Source organism: Spermophilus citellus (genome assembly GCF_964194105.1).
Source record: "Spermophilus citellus genome assembly, contig: SCAFFOLD_338, whole genome shotgun sequence".
Lineage (NCBI taxonomy): Eukaryota > Metazoa > Chordata > Mammalia > Rodentia > Sciuridae > Spermophilus > Spermophilus citellus.
Genome location: NW_027673082.1, coordinates 154,043 through 172,917, shown reverse-complemented (window position 1 = coordinate 172,917; position 18,875 = coordinate 154,043). Strand labels below are relative to the sequence as shown.

The 18,875-nt window shown below is 31.8% G+C and overlaps 1 long non-coding RNA gene across 1 annotated transcript in view; it reads left to right on the top strand.

The window, feature by feature from the left end:
• Positions 1-18,457, top strand: part of LOC308640135 — a 64,653-nt gene extending 46,196 nt beyond the window's left edge. The window contains exons 4-5 of the long non-coding RNA XR_014020182.1: positions 14,772-14,898; positions 18,325-18,457. This is a non-coding gene — a long non-coding RNA (uncharacterized lncRNA). The remainder of the gene's footprint in view (positions 1-14,771; positions 14,899-18,324) is intronic.
• Positions 18,458-18,875: the final 418 nt, after the last annotated feature.

Here is an 18,875-nt window from a genome sequence, read left to right as displayed (position 1 = left end):
AACTCTTTTTTTTTTTTTTTGGTTAAATTTCTGAGGTTGCCTTTAACCTTGAGAATTACCTGCTTTTTTCTTCTGAGCTACTGGTATTGCAGAAGTTCACCATCATAACAAGGAATCTTGTACTTATTTGGTTGGACTCACCATCACAACTTACTAAAATTATAGATGCACACCATCAGGCCTGTTGCTTGCTGAGCAAGTTTGAGGTACTGGGTTCAATTCTAAACATCACATATACTTAAATTTGTAAAAATTAAAAGTCCATCCACAACAAGATACATACTTCACATTTGTTTTTTTTTATTTAATTACTAAATTAATATTTGTTAATAAAACCAGTTATTAAACCCATACTATTATAATTAGGCTTTATGAAACTGGATAATGAACTAAAAGTAATGTATATGTCCTGGTCTCAGGAGATTACAGTTCATCAGTTATTTACAATATATATCATGTTCCTTTGATTTGCAACTTTTAGTTATCTCCTTCAAATAGAAATTAAAGTAGAGGCTAATAAACTTGTAGGCCATATTTGTTTCACCTAAGTGCTAATTTTGTAATTCAAAGAACTATTAGATAATTAATTCATTTTTAGTAAATTTCAGATATTAGTCATTTTAAGGGTTTTGGGGATTGACCCCATTGACACTTTACCAATGTGTCACAGCCTGAGGATTTTCTTTTTTAAGACATGGTCTCTCTATGTTGCATAAGACTTCACTAAGTTGTTTAAGTTGACTCCAACTTGCAATCCTCCTGACTCAAGCTTCATCATTTCTGTGATTACAGTAGTGTTCCACTGCCCCCTACAGTTATTAGATTTTAAGAGAGGACAATTGGAAATAGAATGACCTTGCTTAGTTGGCTTTGTATTTGTAATCATCTGGCCTTGGCCTCCAAAATTGCCAGTTTTACCAATGTATGATAAATTGTGTAATTTGCGTCTTTGTGAGTTACTCATATAACTTATGTGTAAATAACATGTCAGGAAACTTTATGCTCCGGATCTTATTTGTCAGCTTTCATTTTGTCTTTTAGTAAATGCCTTGTGACTCCTTTTTCATAAATCTGAGTGTCCCTATGTATAGTTTCTTCTGCCTGAAAACATGACTATGAGTTATAGATGAGTTTTGTTGGTTTTAATGCAGACTTGTTCCTTGCTATGTTAGAGTAAGACCCATGACATATGCAAGAGCATAGGTAAGAGAGATTGCCGACACTGAACTAGAGCAAAAGCAGGAGCGAGGAGCCTGAGGAGCGCAGAGAACTGAGGATTGTGTGAGACTGAGCACACTAATCAGCAGGGAGATCAAGTTTATAATCTACATAAAATAAATAGGCAATACAAGAAAGCATATATGTGAAGTATTAGAAGATTCTATTTAATCATGTAAAATTTGTATTCACTCATAAAACAGCAACAACAATCAATATAGTATTAGCAGAATGTTAATTAGAACATAATAAATGTTCACTTTTGCAATAAGAAATATGTATAATACAGTTGAAAATTGGCATTAGATATCTTTTCAAAAAGAGATAAATAGGCAGATATAGCAAGACATGCCTGTAATCCCAGGACTGAGGGCTGAGGCAGGAGGATTATAAATTAGAGGCCAGGCTAATACACTTAGAAAAACTCTCTGCCAAAAAAATCAAAGGGACTAGGGATGTAGCTCAGTGGTAAATGACTCCAGGGTGCCATCTGTGTCCAAAAATACAAAACAGAGAGAAAGAGAGTGAGGGGCTAAGAGAGAGACAAAGAGAGACAGACAGACAGACAGACAGAAAGGGAGGGAGGGAGGGAGGGAGAGAGAGAGAGAGGGAGAGAGCGAGCGAGCGAGCGAGAGCGAGCACACCAAGATTAAAAATATACGTTTTTACATGGGTTGTGGCAAAACAGTCAAACACCTGCCATGCTTGTGCTAGATCTTGGATTTGATCTCCATTGGTGCATGCACACACACACTCACAAAAAATGAATATTAATTCATATAAGAATATTAAAAACTTGACAACTTTACAATAGTGGTTGATGTATAGACAAAGTTTTTTTATATGCTTATTACAAATTATAAAGTAACAATGAAAATTTTAAAAAGTCACAGTATATTCACATAAATGTAAGTGGATCCCATAATGAAAACTCAGTGCTTTTTTTAACAGTAATAAGTTACATTTTTATTTCCCTATTTTACAGGCTTTAATTTTGGCTGCTTTATGAATTCCATAAATTATTTATCTTTTTATTCCTAGAAAGCACATGTGAACTTAAAATTAACTATAAATATTTTCAGGGTGTAATTCTTTATCATTTAGTATATTCACATGTTTACCATCCCCAGCATTTAGTTTCAGAAACTATTTTAGATGAAAAGAAATTAGTGCCCACTATCAGTTTTTCCTTTTTTTTTTTTCACATAGCTCTAGCCAGTGACTTATGTGTTTTGGATTCATGAATTTACTTGTGCAAAAAATTAAATATAATATTAATTGTAAATCACATTACAGTTTCTCTGCTTACTTTCAATTAGCTAAAGGTTTCCACATACACATTCATTGTAACATTTAGTGCTCTCATGAATCCTACTTGCTCAATATGGCTGGGATAATAACTCAGAGGTAGAGTGCTTTCCTAGGCTATGTGAGGCCCAGAGTTCAATTTCTAGCAACACAAATATAATATTACTGAGTAACAGTCTACTGTGAGGATTTACATGTTTCCATTTATCTATTTACCTTGCATTGATTTCACATATTGGTTCTTATGAATAGTTCAGTAATAAATATTCCTATATGAATGACAGTCTCAATACATTTCCAGTTACTTTTGGTATATTTCAGAAATAAATGCTTCTTCATCTAGTAATTCTTTATTTTACCAAGAAACCATCAATGTAATTTTACTTTTGTATCAGAGAGGCATGGAATTTTCAATATTCTGCATATTTACATTTTTTCTTTAGCATATTGTTTTATTTTAGGGTATTTTTGCAAATATTTATAATTTTTATTTACATAATATAAAACAGTTGCTTTGGATAGGCAAAAGGAACAAAAGAATAATGTCAAAAATAAACACATAGTTGTTCATTCAAAGGTATAACAAAGACATATTAGAACTGTGGTAGCAGTTCTATGTAATCTGTACTATATACTATGTACTATGAAGTCATCTAGATTTTAGGAATTATCATTAACTTAACAGCTTAAAAAATGTGGGGTCTCTGGGATGTATAACATTTTTTTCAATGGTTTAGTCCCTTATTGTTGGGTAATTATGAAGGGTGCATTTTGGCACTGGAGTATGAGAGCCTAAAAAAGTAATTATTTGGGCTCTGGGCTCAATCAGCCTCTCAATAAGGAGGAATGACTGCCCTCTAGCCAAGGCTAAAAACTTGGAAAAGATAGGTCTTTGAAAACAAAAAGGAAAACTTGATTATTATGTCTTCACTTTCATTGTGAGGTTATTTTTTGTACAGCAGTTTTTTCAAGTCCAATTTCTTATTTCTTATTTTTTACTTTGGAAGCATAAGGAAGACTCCACAGCTGAATCTGATTTATAAATATGTAATTGTTTTCTTCTTAATTTTTTATAGTTTTAGTTTTTATATTCTAGTGTAAAACACATTTTATGTTAAATATTGTACATAATCTCATGTAAAGTCCAATAACATTACTTGAAACAGAAACATGCATTTATATCAATCTACATTAAAGAAAAGACTACTTATTCTCCATTTAATTTTTCTGACACAATTGTCAAAATTAAATTGACCAGAGGTATGGAGTTTACTTATAGACTTCTAGTTTTCTTCCATTGTTGTGTTGTTCAATCTTATTTGTATATATACTACCTGAATATTCAAATAATTATAATGATTAAGGTAATAGGATATGTCAATGTCAGTAAGATATAATATGTAATGACAGAACCTTTTTACTTAATTTTATGAGACATTAAGAAGAACAACTAGTGAAAAATTTGAAGCACAATATTTTTAGAAAAAAAAAACACTTTTTTTTTAACCTTGGATTGAACGAGAGGCACTTCACCACTAATCCACATCCCTATACCTTTTCATATTTATTTAGAGACAGAACCCCTCAAAGTTGCTTAGAGCCTCACTAAGTTGCTGACAATAACTTTGAATTTATTATTTTTCTACCTCTACCTCTTGAGACACTGGGATTTTAGATATGTGCCACCATGTTTTGTTAGTTTTTGTATTTTATAAAGATTAAATATTGTTAACTTGCATTATTGAAAATCATTCTCACTTATTAACAGAAGTGTTAATAATCAGAAAACTTTAGGATAAATGTGGCCTCTTTAGGTAATAGCTGGAACTGAATTTTTATCTGTATACCAGGGATTACTCTTGTGACAAAGGGGGGTTTACGTACCTCAGGTTTCTTTTAGAATTGATTTTTATTTAAATTATTATTTGTTTTCTATTCATTTATATTTATTTTTTACTCTAACTCATATATGGATTTATCTTATGATATTTAAAATAATTCTTGCAATTAAATTTAAAATAGTGCTCTATCAATGCATATATATCATAATCATTGAATGCATTTCCCAATTATGTCTATTTGAAATCCTTTTGTTTTGACACAAGTTCCATGTAGCTTTATGTTGTCATATATAAAGGCACAGATAATAATCTCATCAGGGAATTCTAGTGTATTCTGTGGTATCTTGTTTAAAAGTGTTGTGTTCTTCTACACTCTTTCATGGGTTTTTAAATTTTCATTTTTAGCACTTTTGGGACACAGATGATATATTCTTTTTCTAAAATGTCCATAGAATATGTTAATGCCATGCCTGTGGGATGCATTATAGCATTTTCATATTTCTCACATGGTAAGAAATTAAGAATATATTGTTGATTACTGATTTTATTTTAAATTGAGACATCAGCCATTACTCAAAATTATTCCAAGTTCTTTTTAGAAGGCTCAGAAGAACACTCTTGAGTATATTATCCCCACTGGTGATGTACACAATATGGATACAGATCCTGCTCTTTTTGGTATGTCTCTGTCCAAAACCTCAGAGAGTAAGCAAATTTGCATGCAGTATGTGGTTTAGTGTAAATCTTTGGGATTTGGAGTCATGCATAGTTGATTCTGAATTCTGTCTGGTCCACTTAATAGCTGTGGATGTACAAACACATTTTTCCTTCAAATCATTATATAAGCTTCATGTATAAAATAGGGTTGAATGATATAGAGTGCTTGATATCAGCAATTCTTCCTTATTTTCTGCCTTTATAAACTACGTATTGTGTTTTTCATCTTCACCTCTTAAAATGCAGAATCTATTCCTAAGTTTATATAATATTTATTTCTTTTTTTCTTTCTCTTTTTATTGGAGTGGGGGTGGAGTACTGGGAATTGATGTCAGTGGCACTTGGCTATTGAGCCACATCCCCAGCCCTATTTTGTATTTTATTATAGACAGGGTCTCACTGAGTTTCTTAGTTTCTCAACATTGCTGAGGCTCAGTTTAAAGAATATTTTTAAGAATTCTGCCACAGTCTCCTGAGACACTTGTATTATGTTCAGGCACCCACCACTGTTATTTGCATTTTTTTTATTTATTGTGGCTCATAGGAACCAGTAAAGATGAAAGTGAATAGTATAGTACCTACACTCAGAAGATCTTGATTTCTTTTGATTTTACTTTTCAAATCTTGTTGTGTCCAAAATAACAAGCCTACATTAGTGGAGGAATTATCAAAGCAGAGAATCAAGGTGCTGCTTGTGAGGATGATAGCTAACCCTCTGAAGTTCACCAGCCATCAGCTAACTTTTTCTACCAGAAAAACCCAGATAAGCCCAGCTTGAATTAATAAAGCAGCCCAATAAAAATCTAATAAGCTTTAGAGTGAATCATTCACCATTTATAATTGGAAACCAAGATTCTGTCACATACTTGGAGAAAATTCTGTGGAAAACAGCAGTTGCCTTATTAGTACTGTTTTCCTTTTTCCCTAAGTTAAGTCTGGACCATTATTGAGGTGCTATTAGCTTATGCAGACATGTATACATCAGATTGATGCAAAAACTGTCACAATACCTCATACAAACTGAGGAAACAATATCACAGCCTAGGTAGGCATTGGGTCAAAGGCTAAGTTACAAAATAAGATGTTTGTCTTTAATATATATAAGTTTTAGAGTCAACACTGTGAAAAGATATACCACAATGAGACATCCAACTCTTGGAACTCTCTGTTATGCTATCTGACATCTGAAATGGGAATGAGTCTGTGTCCAGCATCAAATAGAAAAAAAAAAAAATCATTATCTTTTAGACCTTGTCTTTTGGTCTTACTTCTCTTTCTGAGGGAAGTGTCACTACTGATGTTTGGTTTTGTGGAAAATCATTTATTAGAAAGTGTATTCTCATATCTCTTGTATGGAATGCAGGGGCCCAGGCACTTTGACTCCCCGAGGACAGGGAAGCCATATTCTCAAAATGGAATGTGATCATTATGAATTAAGTTGTGATAGAGCATTAAAATTGAGGGAGTTGTGAGGATGGAGTTCTGAATACATATATATTCTTTATTAGTAATTTTATATTTGTCTCATAATAAGAATACTCTAGATATATTCAGTTTTGTTATTAAAATAAATTTCAACTATGTCTTTTTTTTATTTTATATACTAAAATAGTTAAATCTACACCTGTGCCTAACATATTATTTGTAATTGGAGATTAGGGGAGTGCTTCCCAGTTGAGAGCTCTAACTGTCTTTTTAGAAATTAGATCAAGAGACTTTAATAAAAAAAAAATATTGCCCATTATATAGTTTTCAGTAATTAACAATATGTATGCATTTAATTCATACATTGATATTATCCTATATAAAAGGCTTAATGTAAATATCCTATTGCCAGGCTAGACTCCATAACTTTTGATAAACTTGCCTTTTAAAAAAGCTGCTGTCTGTACTCAATTATAATCACCTTTAAAAAATGAAGTAAATGCACACAAGAACATGCCTATCTTGACTCATTCTGGCCTCATTCATTCCTGGAGTTGATGACATCTACTGTTATTAGATAGTAGGCTCAGTGGATTCAGACTAGGAGAGAAGCAGTTTCCAATCATGTGCTCTTGGATGATAATTGTTTAATCCAACATATGATAAGTACAAAAGCTATGACTTACACTATCTGATCGAGTTTTAATTCCCGGAGCTTGTCATTCCTTCAGATTCATTTTTAGGCTTTCTTCACAGTACGCAGGAGACTGAGGTTCTGCTTCCACCTAGATAATAAAAAAAATCTACTGGGAAAATGCAAGTCACCCTGAAAGCCAGGCAATAGTTACTTTGCAAGGTATTGAGACCGTATCTGTACACTGGAAAGGGAGAAGCACTCTGAAATATTGTGTGGAGATTATCTGGAGAGTAGTTGGATGCCCTGCACCTGAAATAAATCTCCTGAGACACCCTTTACTTAAGTCTTTTCTTTTCTTTGACTATTGGCAATACTGCTACATGATAATGGGCATGCAGTCATTTCTTTTACTTACTCATTTTAACTCCTTGAATTTATATCCAGAATTAATTTAACCATGTTATATGTTATTTATTTTTTAAATAGTTCAAGGAGTTTACATTATTTTCACAAATGACTTTTTTAAACTTACATTTCACCAACAGAGTACAAGGGTTTTCTTTTTATTTCCATATCAATAGTTTCTCGACTCTTTGTTTGGTATTAGATTATTGACAAAACTATTCTCTTTTTTGGGGGGTAGGCACTTGCGATTTAACTCAGAGGCACATCCCCTGCCCTATTTTGTATTTTATTTAGAGACAGCATCTAACTGAGTTGCTTAGTGCCTCACTTTTTCTGAGTCTGGGCATTGAACTCGAGGCCCTCCTACCTCAAGTTTCCAAGCTGCCGGGATTACAGGCATGTGCAACTGTGACTGGTGATGAAAGCTACTCTAACACCTGTGTTCAGTATAAAATTGTCCACTATTTGACTTGCTTATCAAATATGTCAGGATTGTGGAGTCCAGTTTGTCAAGTATCCACAGAGAGAGTGTGTGGAAACCTTTTCTGGGAATTAACAAATATATGTGCTTTATAACCCCTTATCTGAACTACTGCTTGGGATTTTAGAAGCCCATTTAGATGCTTGGAAACCAATAGTAAACAAATATTTTGTGATCTAGGGGAGATTTGCATATGATCAGTAAGCTTTATTCCCAGAACTTGAGCATAGGGAATGGCTTTTTATTTGGGGTCCTCTGCCTAAGCCTCCTACTTTTATTTCTCTAGAGTGTTTTCTTATATGTGGTGTAACTAGTTTCTTCCATTGAATGGAAAATGTTGAGATATTACATCAGTCAATAAAGAAAAATTTTCCTGCTGGGAAAAAAATGGCTGTCATTGAATTTTTAGAGGGGCAAGCTGAAGACTGGAACTCTTTGTGTGCTGGACACCCATAAATCCATAAACCAAGTTATTTGTGATTTAACTTCTCTGTCCCAATCCCATGGTCTTAAGCCCATGGATGCCCTTGCAAGAAAATTGATAACCATCATTTTTTTTTGTTTTCTTATTAGTATTAATGTGAGGATCCTTCTTCAGCACAAGCAAAATTAAGATCTATTTCTCTATTTTGGAGTCTCTGTGTTTGATATTCTTTTTATTTTTATTTGCTATTTTGGTGCCCAGTTTTAAAATCAGGGATTCTTGGGCTGGGGATGTGGCTCAAGAGGCAGTGCGCTGGTCTGGTATGCGTGCGGCCCGGATTCGATCCTCAGCACCACATATAAACAAAGATGTTGTGTCCGCCGAAAACTAAAAAATAAATGTTAAAATCTCTCTCTCTCTCTCTCTCTCTCTCTCTCTCTCTCTCTCTCTCTCTCTCAAAAAAAAAAAATCAGGGATTCTTAACTACTGTGCAACATCCCCTAATATTTTTATTTTTTATTTTTTTTAAGTTTTAGACAGGGTCTCTAATTTGCTTATGGGCTTGGATGTGTTGCTAAGGTTTGAGATCCTCTTGCCCTAGCTTCTGTTACTCCTTTTTCATATGTGAGGCATACATTTTGTCATTTGTGAGGTAATTAGTTTTTCCCCAATTTGTTACTTCAGTTTGTACCCTTTAATGGTATCATATTATAAATATGATTTGCATTTAAGTATTTTCCTCTTTTGTTATAAAGGTATCATTTAGGGGCTGGGGAAGTGGCTCAAGCCATAGTGCACTCACCTGGCATCCACAGGGTGCTGAGTTTGATCCTCAGCACCACATAAAAAAAAATAAAGATGTTTTGTCTTCTGAAAACTGAAAAATAAAAAAAAATAAAAAATTAAAAAAAAATTCTCTCTCTCTCTCAAAAAATAAAGGTATCATTTAACTTTGAAAATAAACAACCATATTTCTGTCTCTTAATGTTATTATTATTTTATTATTCTTCATGATTAAAACAAGGTGTGTCATACTACTCAGACACATTCACATCCATTTGTAAAGTTTACTTTGAGTAAAAATCTCACTAAGATGTTTAAGCTGATCTTAATCTTGCAATATTTCTTTTTCTTCCATGTAGATAGTATTACAATCACCAACCATTATGTACACTGTATAAATTTCTTTCTTGTATAAACTTTGGCATATCTTATATTTTTCTTTTATATTAAGGTATATTTTACCAGTGAATGATTTATTAATTAATACCAGGAAATGATACAATGGCATTTTTTGTTATGCAGATACTCCATTGTTTAAGCAGATTTTTTTTTGGAAAGTTTATCTCTTTTTTCTTCTTTATGGTAGTTCTTTTTCTGTGTTATATCATTGTCTAAATGACCATTGTCTTCTTAAGTATTCTGTCTTTAGTTCCACAGGGCTAATAACTCACCTCATCATGATATCTATATTGATTGCTATAACATTAAATCCAATAGTCATATGTAGCACAATGTTTTCATTAATGATGGACTTTATGTACTCTAATGGCTAAATTATAACCTAGGTGTGTAGTGGTATATACCATGTAGAATTATGTAAGTACCCTGCATCATTAGTAAAATAACAGAATCACCTTATGGTGCATTTTCTATAATGTATCTACATAATTAAATGAGGCATCATTATACATACCATACATTTTACAAGTATATAATATATAAATAATATAAAAATTTTACTTATAAAATTTACCAGAGCTCTTTTAATTTTAGTTGTGTTCTCAGTGCAACATTTGGAATTACTGATACCTTCTATGCTATATTCACTGTTAATATGTTCAAGTATTACTCCTTTGTTAGTATTTTCCCTATACTCTCTACCTATAAAAATTGCCTTTCTCAAAATATTGAGACTGATATTTAGTGAATGAATTCTTACTTTTATTTTGAATTAATCATTTAATAGTGTAATTTCTAGTACCCTAATTTTTTTTGTCTCCCTTATGCTCTTCCCCACCAACTTTTATGAAATTAATTTGATTATATTTAACAATGCAAATACTTGATCAGCATCACACTCTACTGATCAATGAATTATTACAAGTGGAACATACTATGTGACTACTATTTCTATTAAGAAATAGAACATTAATGATGCTGCAGAGAACAGCTTCGTGTCCTCTTGCTTTCACTATACACTCCAGTCACCCTAGTGGTAACTTCTACCTTTTTGTTTCAACCAGTTATTTTAAAGTATTATTCTTTAGACAAAGAAACAAACAAAAAACAGGTGGGACCATTTATTTTATTAATTGTACATGAAATGAGTAAAATATATATCTCATTGTGTAGGAAAGAAAATCTTAAACCAATTATGCCTGAAGATTTTTCTTGGTGGAGCAAATAGGAGGGTGATCCAGGAGTCATAAAAAAGAGGGGTAGCTCAAAATGTCAGGGATGGAGCATTAAGAGTTCAGTTCTGAGAGGTTACCTGAGTATAAGGATTGGTGGGATGGTTTGAAGAAAAAGACAAAAAAAAATTAGGTATGAGTTACTGGAGACAATCTGAGGGAGCTCAAATGGAACAGGTTCAGAAGTAGAGGACCAGCAGAATTAAGTTGGATGAGCAGTGCCTGGAAAGGGATAAATTCAAAGTCTTGAAAGAAAATGAGAGTGACATTTCTGGTAAAGCTCTAAGAGCAGGAAGCCAGGTGTGTGGCATACTTGTTTGATTACAGCATTCTGGTTTTTAGAAATGTCCAAATATGAGGCCACTGGTTTAAGTATCCTGCTACCACAATATTTCCTGTCTTTTTCTCCATAGGGATCAACCTCTTTTCTCATCTAATACACAGTTAGCAGTTTCTTCATCCTCCTTAGATCCATTCTTTTAGTCCTTCACCATTTTTTCTTCTACTTGTTCCAATTTGCTTTTTCTTTCATTGTGTCCACATTCAGATCCTTGATTCTCAAGGATGCCACATTCCTTATGCTTTACTCTGACATTGTTGTGGGACTGGGCATGGGCTCATGGGAATGTTGGTAACCAGGGCCCTGACTTAGAGAACCTGGACATTGGAAGATGGTGGCAGAAGCAGTGTACTTCCATGATGAAAACAGCAGTGGCTGAAACCTGTTGGAAAATTCAGAATATTTTGGTGTCCAAGAGTAGAACTGATGACTCATTGAGGTATACCTATGTAGGCAGTACCAAATCAATTTTCCACAAGGCTTGTAATTTCAGTCACTTTTTTTTGCCTTTCTATTTCATGTTCTCCTTCCTGATTGATATGCAATAGTGAATTTGCTTTTTTTGTAAACTTGTCTCAATAGTCATGATTTATACTCCTTTTTGTAAATTTACATAATGGTTTAATATTTCCTCTTTAATTAAGTGAATTTAGAAATATTTTGACTGTAACATACTCTTTTGGTATGCCTTCTTTTCCTCACAAATATAAACCACTTTCATTCTGTCATATCAACTTTTTGCTACATATGTACTTTGCAAGTATTTTCTCTCACTTTATATTTCAGCTTGGATACCTGAGTGTTCCTCATCTACAATATTAAAAATTGGCCTTCACATACATAAATCCATGAAAATAAACAGGAAATGGTCTTAAAAATTGAGTAATATAGGTCACTGATATAGTTTCTCTTTTCCCAGTATTCTAATAAGTACCATGCACATTCATTGTAAGAGGATGACCAAGGACAGGCAGAAAGTATAAATAGAGTATTAGTTGGAATAATCCAAAGCTCCATGTAATTGAGAGGGTTTCAAGAATAAAATAAATAAGACTTCCACTCTGTACACAGCTCTGTCCTCTGCTCTGCATCTGGAGATAGTGTATGATGTCACATTTTAATCTGTCATAATCTGTTTTGTGCATAATTAACCTGTCTTGCTACTTTCTCCTGGATCAGTGTCCCCTCTCTTCCTTCATCCACTCTGCATGAAATTTTATTTTTTTGTGATTCTGTCAAATACTCTGTGCAATAATAAAAATAAGCTCAATGGAGGATCTAATTTCTATGTTGCTATAGTTCTCAGATTCTATGCGGCTTGAATGTTGTAACTTGTTATCACAGCACCATTCTCTCTTTCTCTCTCTCTCTCTCTCTCTCTCTCTCTCTCTCTCTCTTCTGTGTGTGTGTGTGTGTGTGTGTGTGTGTGTGTGTGTAGTCTCTCTTTATTCTTTTGAAGGCTGTATCACTACTAGGAGAAGGGAAACATTTGTAACCACAGAAAAAAATATCAATAGCCATTAAAAGCTGGAATGATTTTCTTCCAGAGTTTCTGAAGGTGTGTGTCTTTGCTAATATTTATTATTAATCCTCTGTCTTGATAATAAAAACATCCATAACTATAAAAGAATGAGTTTTTATTATTTTAAGCTGTTATATTTGTGATTATTTCCCTTAGTTGTAATAGGAATCTATGGATTTTTTTTGCAAGTTTAATTGACAATGTAACCAAACTGAATCCTCCTAAAGTGGTTGGTATCAAATATAAATACTGGTTGTCCAGGTTGTTTATATATATTTGCAAGTGTAATTGAAAGCTTGCTAGCATATTTTCAGAAACAGAATGAACTTGGTAAGGCAAATTCTTCAGTATTTTATTTATTTATTTATTTATTTATTTATTTATTTATTTATTTATTTATTCATTTAATATCTTACCTGCTGCTTACTGCAGATGTGACTTGATCTTTTATATAACTTCTCATTACTTATTCTTTATAAAATATTTTGTTCTAAAATACTTTTTAATATATTTTATTTTTTGCAGTGTTCAAAAGTGTAGGGCTGATTCTGACAAACTTCATGAAAATTTGTTTTTATTTTTTAAAAATTGGAGGAATTCTTTATTGCATCTGTCATCTACTTAATTGAGAATAGAAAATTTACTGGTTCATGTTTCTTTCACTTCTTTCACTGAGTGGATGTATTTATTTCCGTTGGTGGTCTTGTTTTTTTTTTTTTTTTCTTTTTCTTTTGTTTCTGAATTGTAGATTTTTGAGATTCAAACCAACATTTTTAATATGGTAAAAGTAAGGTATATACCAAGTAGCTTACTTGTGTCTCTTGCTATTTAATTTTGTTTCTTTCCCTAATGAGTTATAACAGAGCTAAGCAACATTGTAAGCACATTTATCACAATAAAAAGAAAATCAAAACTTCTTGAAATGCATTTCAGGGGTAGAGTGACCCTGGATTAAATCTCTAAATTAAAAAAATAATACTAATGCTGTTTCAGAAGAAAGACATCACAGATCAGAATGTTAAAGTAACTTCATGTATGTGTTTGTTCACTAGTGATAATTGAGACCCTGGTAAAAGGAGTATTTCCAAGCTGTCAGAGAGGCATTTAGGGTGCAAGAACCTTTCAGAATTTTGTTTTAACTCCTTAGTATTCTCTCACTTTCTACTTTGAAATGAGCCAAGTGAGGATACAGTTTCACAGTGAGAGTGTTTTTACAAATCTGGGAATATTAAACCTGATATGTCAGTTTCCTTATGAACTGAGAGATTAAGAGTCTATTCACTTAATTTGCTTTTTTTATTTATTTTTTGTTATAACTTTGTGCCATGTGATTCAAGGTGACCCAAGTACCTAAGTGTTTTGTAATAGTTTGATACTTAAAAACTTTATTCTTTTGTTTTAGAAGTGAGTTGTGATGTTGTGAAAGTATTTTTTTAAATACAGTATAGATTTATGGTATATTTAAACAATGAGCAGATAGACAACTTTAGAGATAAACATTCAAATAATTATGTGGACTGTTGAAAATTTTTGTGTGTTTTTAGTGATCTCTTATGTCTTCTACTCACTAAGGTGACCACCGTCATATGAGTATAGTTATTATTTACAATTTTGCTATGCATATTTCAAGTATCATTGATTTGTTTGGTTGTGCTTCTTTTGAATATTCAATAACTAATTGCAACTATTATTTATCCTTTGGAATTATGTTGGATTTTTTCCCACATTTTTGCTTCAGTGTTTTGCTTCACATGTGCTGCTCCCTGGGTTTCATTATAACAAAATTATCTACCAATTTTACTGCTTAAAATAAATTATTGGGGCTGGGGATATAGCTCAGTTAGAGTGCTTACCTTTCATGCAAAAGGCCTTGGGCTCAATCCTGGGCACCACAAAAAAAGTATATTATTGAATGGTTGACATCACTACCATTTGTGAAAGCCACCTCTTTTAACTCTCATTAAAATTTGTATGAAATTAAATACTATGTCATTAATCATATGGTTTATGTGATATGTATTTCTTCATTTTTATTTCAGGAACCATTGACATTAAGGGATGTGGTCATTGAATTTTCGGAAGAGGAATGGAAATTCCTGGACCCTTCTCAGCAGACTTTATATGGAGATGTGATGTTAGAGATCTGTAAAAACCTACTCTTTATTGGTGAGCCTAAATTTCATTCAGAATTTTTTAATTCAAAACCAATATTTATTTTTGTAACTTTATAGAGTATCTTATGGTAGCTTTCATTCTGCATTAAAAAAGTTTGTTTCTTGTTTTTAGTACAAAGATTGGGCAATTGTTTATGTAGAAAAGAAAATGTTAAAGATTTTTTTTCTTTTTATGTTTAACTTATCTTTTCTAAGTAGTGCTCACAATGTAGAAAATGAAAATGGTTTTTCCTAATGAGGGTAACATTAAAAAGACTTCTTTAGTTTCCATGAAAATAACAAAATGTGATATATTCCATAAAAAAAATTGATGTCTCTCTGTAATCTTTGGTCACCATTTGATATCCAATGAAATAACCTTGGGATTTGAATAGAAAAATGACAGTAGACATATCAAATTGGGTAGAAACCAATGAAGCAAAGAATACAGATAAGAGGTCCAAAATTAAAGAGGAATTCACATTTAAAAATGTTAATTGATAAGCTAAAATTGGACAGAAAATATTTTCTTCAAACAAGTTCTCCTTTATCTTACTTTTTCATCCCTAATGCCATTCCTTTTGGTCTTTATATTTGGCTATAGTAGATATCTCTCAGAAGAATTACCTGTTTTTTTTTGGGGGGGGGTGTGAATTACTCTTTTACTTAACATACTCTCCTGAATGTTGATCATTGTAGATATTATATAATTTATTATCTTTGAAAAGATTTCTGACTTTTTCATTCCAAATTGCCTTCATGTAGTCATTTGAAATGATACTTGATTGGCTTGCCACCTTGGTCTCTTTTGAATGTTGTTTAATGAGAATAGCTCTGTAAATATATTTTGAATTGACCATCAAGTTGAGGGCTAATTGATATACTTTCAATTTTATTATTCATGGCTTTCTCATTTAACCTCATTCCCTTGAATATTGTGGCTTTTATTATTTTATATCAGGAAGCATTTTTATTTTTTATGTGTAGTTATTGATGCACCAAGAATATTCCAAAGAATTGTTCAAATAACTTATTTTGTTTATACAAAAATAATGTTTATTATTTGGTGTTACATATACTCTTAGATTTTGGGGGGGTGCTACTGACACTTCTTTTTAGAACAGTTGCTTAACCACTGAGCTACATCAAAGATCTTTTTGGGGAAGGGTACTGGAGATTGACCTCAGGGGCACTTGTCCACTGAGCTACATCTCAAGCCCCATTATTTATTTTACATAGATTTGCTTAGCACCTTGCTGTTGATGAGGCTTGCTTTGAACTCACAATCCTGGTGTTTCAGACTTCCAAGCTGCTTGAAATACAGGTGTATATTACCGTGCCTAGCTGGCAGCTGTTTTTATATTTTATTTTGTGACAATGATTAGGTAAGTTGCTTAGGGCCTTGCTTACTTGCTGAATTTGGGTTTAAACTAATATTCATAAATTTTCAATATCACTTTCACTTTTGCTTTCCAACTTATTATTTTATGTTACAAAGCAACTTCAATATTTTAATATATTTAACATTTGTTTTGTATTTTTAACCTGATCTCTTTAGAACAATATTCCATACACTATAAAGAAGATTGCCTCTGTAAACCTAGTTAGTTTTTAATGTTTTCTGAAGTTTTTTCACTCTCTGGGTACTAATGCAATGATTTTTTTTTTATTTGCATTAACTAGGGATTGATGTATCCTACTATTACTGTGTTGGTTTTTATGCTATTGAATTTTTTTCTGTGATTCCTTTCTAGATTTTTTTTCTGTGATTTCTTTCTATATATAAAAAATATGATTGGAGTTATAAATGTTTCTACTATGATTGTATTCCAGTGATTAGTCATATTTATCCTTATATGATATTCTACTTTCTATCTCATTTATATAATTATTATCACCTTTGCAATTTTGAATGTAATATTTGTTATATCTTTTGTTTTTAGTCATTTTGTGACCTTATATCTTAAGAGAACTTTCTGTAGATTTTCATCTGACATTATTAATATATTTTTAATTTTATTTTAATATATTCCTATTAATCACATTTTCTGATTAGTTTTTTTCAAATTAGTTCATTTCTACTTAAGTTACTGATGAGAAAGAACTTACTTCTGTAGATTTCAAATTTTGTTGATATTTTATAAATTTTTCTACTATGAAAAAAAACTGCCTTAATTTGTATTTCATAGATTTTATGGTGATTATTTTATTTTATTCCCTTCAATATTTATTTTATCATTACTTTGGAATTATATAAAAGTACATAGGATCTCATGATGTGCTTAGTGCCTCACCATTGCTGAGTCTGTCTTTGAACTCATTATGCTCCCGCATCATTCTCCCCAGAAATTGGGATTACAGTCATGTAACACATCTTTGAGCAGTACCTGTGTATTTTAATTGATTCTAGCCTTTGATATATTTTCTTCCTCAAATTTCTAATTTATGAGACTGTGTGTGTGTGTGTGTGTGTGTGTGTGTGTGTGGTGCTGGGGACTAAGCCCATCCTTTTGCATGTGAGGCAAGCATTCAAACATGTGAGCTGTGTCCCCAGCCTGAGACATTGTTTTTAAAAGAATATTTTTAGTATATAATTTTTACCTTTTCTGTCACTATTTTTTTCTGATTTTTTTTTCAATTTTCTACATTGTTATTTATTTTATTAAACATATTTCAGGTGGTTTTCTGGCATTACTTAGATAATTAACAACATCAATTTTTGAACTCTCAATTACTAGTATTACATTTTTTTTTTGGTTGAGTTGATTATACTCTTTATTGTGTGATCTATTATTTTCATTGGGATTTTTCTATTCAAAATTGGTTCAACTAGATCATTATAGTCATTTTGGAAAATATTTGGAATTACAAAGTAAACAAAAAAAGGTGATGTGCAATGATATATAAATTTAATTCCATATAACTGGAAAGCTGGGACAGTGGAATGCCAGTTTAAAATAAATTTCAGGATCTTTTTTATAAACTGTCTTTAAAAAAAGTATATAGATATAGAAATATAGAAATAGATATATAGAAATGCCTGTGGATCTTGTTTGGTGATAGAATACCCCTGTGTTCTCTTATGAAATAATCCCCCAAAGATAAAAATATAAATAAACAAATAAGAGATATTCATTTCCTGAAATATTTGAGTCACAGATGGAGTTTGAATATGTTGAAGTGAAGGGCTATGATTTGACATTGTTGTAGTAATATTAGTCAGTTTGCATTTTGTCCTCATCTGTGGTGCTATAATTTCTTAAGATAATTTTCAAAGTTCTCAAAGCTTTTGTCATCATATTGTAGTAAATTCTACATATTTTTTGAGTAATAATGGCCTTGAATCATACTGGCTATTCCCCCCCACTTTGATAAAGTTTTATATAATTGCAGAGTTATTCACCATAGTAAGTGAAATAACTTCCTATTATTTTTTTAGGTATGACTTCTAATCAAAACCAAGAATTTTCAGGAGAGCAAGAAATAAAATATTTTTTGCAAAACTTGAAAAAGCAAAGGTATGGAAAGCAGGAGAGATAATACTTGGTTTTAAACAAGAAATTGAAATTGAAAGAGAGGGAAGTTCAGAAAATTTGTCTTAATGGAAAAAAACATGAAAATTATTTATGCATAAAATTACAAGTTCATCAGTTTATATTATTACAAACATCTCAAAAGACTGCTCAACTAGTGCCATTCAGTTATTCTTTGGTTAAAACTTTAAATTACATTATTGTAATTGTAAAATTTTTACTACTCAGTATTTTGTGTAAAACCACTTGCAATGCACAAAATTTTAAATTGCAAAAACATGTATCAAATTACATTTACACAATGTTTACAGGGCATTATGAAGCTGTATCTTAAAAATACCTTTAGAAAAACAAAGACTCAACCAGTTTGCTCAGCTTTTAAATAGGATTAGGATAGAAATAGGCATTTTAATGAAAAAATCTCAAAAAGTTATAAAATGCTTATAATCAGTTATGT